We start from the raw sequence: 3,077 nt of genomic DNA, 5'->3' as shown, positions 1-3,077 counted from the left end.
AGCAGGCCCCCGTTATGACATGGTGATCATTTATTTGTAATTGTATGCATGCATGAGTAGGTTATTACTACTGGGCATGCTAGATATGCATTTGGAATATGTATTTACTGTTCATGCACATGTTTAAGTTTTCTTGCTGAGCCTTGGCTCACTGGTGCTATGTGGTGCAGGTAAGGGAAAAGGAAAGTTGGACCAGCTATGAATAGGAGAGCTTTGGTGGCGACGTGTACATATGCGGCTGCTCAACCACCACGATTGGGGTTATCTTGGAGGAACTAGGGTTGTATCCCTTATTTTGCCACTTAGGTCGGTTGGTTGTAACTTTTGAACTGTAGTAGACCTTTTTAAACATCTTTTTATGTTACCTTGGGATCTCATGTATAAACGCAAGTATTTCTAATGAAAATTCAACGTTTCCCTTTAGCCAAAAAATTTAACCCTAACCCTTGTCATTAACCTTAGTTACACGTTTATAACCAAGGGACTTGATTAGCAAGTCTAGTACTATTTAAAGTACACAGTGTAATGGTCCTAGATTAGGAGGACGTTACAATGCCACTCATTGTACAAGAGCGAATATTGCATATGAGGTTAGTAAACTAAGTAGGTTCACTAGCAATCAGAGTATGGAACATTGGAAAGATGTTGAGAGAGTTCTAGGGTATCTCGAAAGGACCAAATAGCTAGGCCTCCAATATTCAATGTTCCTAAAGATACTTGAATAATATTCCGATGCGAGTTGGATATCGAGCGTAGGAGATAATCTCTCCATAAGTGGTTGGGTGTTTATCCTCAGAGGAGGAGCAATTTCTTGGGGTTCTAAGAAACAAACATGTATTTCACACTCACCTATGGAGGTCATGTTTTTAGCTCTAGCGGCAACCAGCAAAGAGGCTGAGTGGTTTAGGGATCTCATGATGGAAATCCCAATTTTCACATATGAGGTATCGACAATCTTGATACTTTGTGATAATCAAGCCACATTGGCTAGAGCCTATAATGGCATATATAATGGGAAGTCTAGACATATAAGTCTAAGACATGAGTATGTGGGACAATTGATTCATGGAGGAATCATATCGATCTCATTTGTTAAGATAAGCGAGATCTAGGTGAATTCATTTACAAAACCTCTTACGAAAAGGTTAGTAAGTTCCACTTCAAAAGGGATGGGACTAGTTGTGATGGCAACCCAACTCCAAACTTGTGAACATCAAGGGCAAGAGTTCAATGGGTATGAACAAGTTATTGGGTGAATACTTTCAACACTAACAAAGTCATGAGTTCCATCCAAGGATGGATAGTGTTGGTTTCTACCAAGTAAGGATTAAGACAAGGGATTTTAATGAAGTTCAATTGTGTTCAACAAGCATCTCTAAACGTAGCAAAGATGTTGTAAGAAATTCACCTATGTGAACTTAGAGGTGGTGCCGCCTCTCATGAGAGTTGGAGTTTTCACCCGGAAAGTTCATGAAATGGATGAGCACATAGCCATATGAGTGCTAAGCGAGAAAAGTTGGAAATGAATGGTCCAGTGGAGATATGTGAAGTGTTACCGGTTTTATCATTAAGGATTACTTGGTTCAATATTTAAGACACCAATGACTTCGATAAGGCTTTTCAATACTTTCACTAAAGTAAAGTTCAAATCAAAAGATACTTTATTTATGCTCCAAAACAGTTAATCTAAGAAGAGAGGATTATATTCAACCAAGTGGGGGAATGTTGAGATTGGTTAAATATAATGGTTAAGATGTTTACACGTTGAGATGAAAAACACTTAACGATTTCCACTTAAAGAGATGTGAAATCATGTGATTGTGTAGAAAGCATCTAAAAATGACTTTTATGGGTCTAAAGTGATACAATGAGGTATCCAAACATTCCCGAAAAGTTTGGTAGAATTTGGAGCAATTTTAGGACCATTGGAGGGGTCCAAATTTAGAGGGGGTGGTGATGTGCTACCTCCTAAGTGGTGCAACATCGCCAAAATGCGAAGGGCTTCAACAGCCCTAGCAGGCAATGCATCGCCTACTAGTAGGCGACGTATCGCCTGACAGGCGATACATCGTCTGGGTGCTCTTTTAGGGTCGTATAGTTTAAATAAAATGCTCCAAATGATTTCTTTTAAATGTTATAATCTTATTGGTTAGAATAATGATGATGCCTACACTATAAATATGAGTTATTAGAGTTGAAAGGCTTTCATCACACTTTTCAATTCTCTCTCTAACCTCTTTCTCTCTCTAGCTCTAAAAGACCAAAGTTTTCTCCAAGAAAATCATCAAGCTTTGCTTGACTTGAATGAGTTTTAAGGCTTGTTAAATCTCAAATCTCATTCTACTTAGTTTAAGCTTCAAGCAATAAAGGAAGGCTTGGAATAGATATTTTAGACAACAATATTGATATTGTGTATGAGCCTTAGAAGTTCCTCAAGTTTGAAGATTCAAGTTGCTCTAAACAACAGTTATATCTATCTAACCCTAACTTTGTTTTATGTTACTCTGTTGTGTTTCCATTGTTAGTATTGATGATTAAATATTTCTAAGTTCATCTTATCATCATTTAATCATTTAGTTTCTTATATTCAAGATTGACATTCATATCATGAACATGTTTCTTTGATTATCACGATTAATATTCATAATTTGAACCAGGTTCTTGCTTAGCATTTAGGGTTTCAAATATTGAACTATTCCCATTATTAATTGTTGATTTTCAAAGTAAAAATCCATATATTCCCAACAACAAATGATACTGCTACCACCTTTTTTGGGGGGCGACTGTCAAAGTATTAGGGGCAACAATGTTGCCCCTAATGTTTACTTATTAGGGGCGATACACGTTGTCGCCACTAATAATGCATATTAGCGTCGACTTATTAAGGGCGACTTTTAGGGGTGACATGTATCCCCTAATGGTTTTCGGGGCGACTTTGGGAGTATAGGGGCGCCTAATAAGTATTATGGGGGCCTGATAAGCATTAGGGGCGACTTTGGGGCCCATGATGGTATTAAGGGAGACTTTTTAGGGGCAACATGTAGCCCCTAAAGGTAATATTTATTGTAGTGTGATGA

This window comes from Humulus lupulus, chromosome 5 (genome assembly GCF_963169125.1).
Source record: "Humulus lupulus chromosome 5, drHumLupu1.1, whole genome shotgun sequence".
Classification (NCBI taxonomy): domain Eukaryota; kingdom Viridiplantae; phylum Streptophyta; class Magnoliopsida; order Rosales; family Cannabaceae; genus Humulus; species Humulus lupulus.
This window is presented reverse-complemented; position numbering follows the sequence as displayed.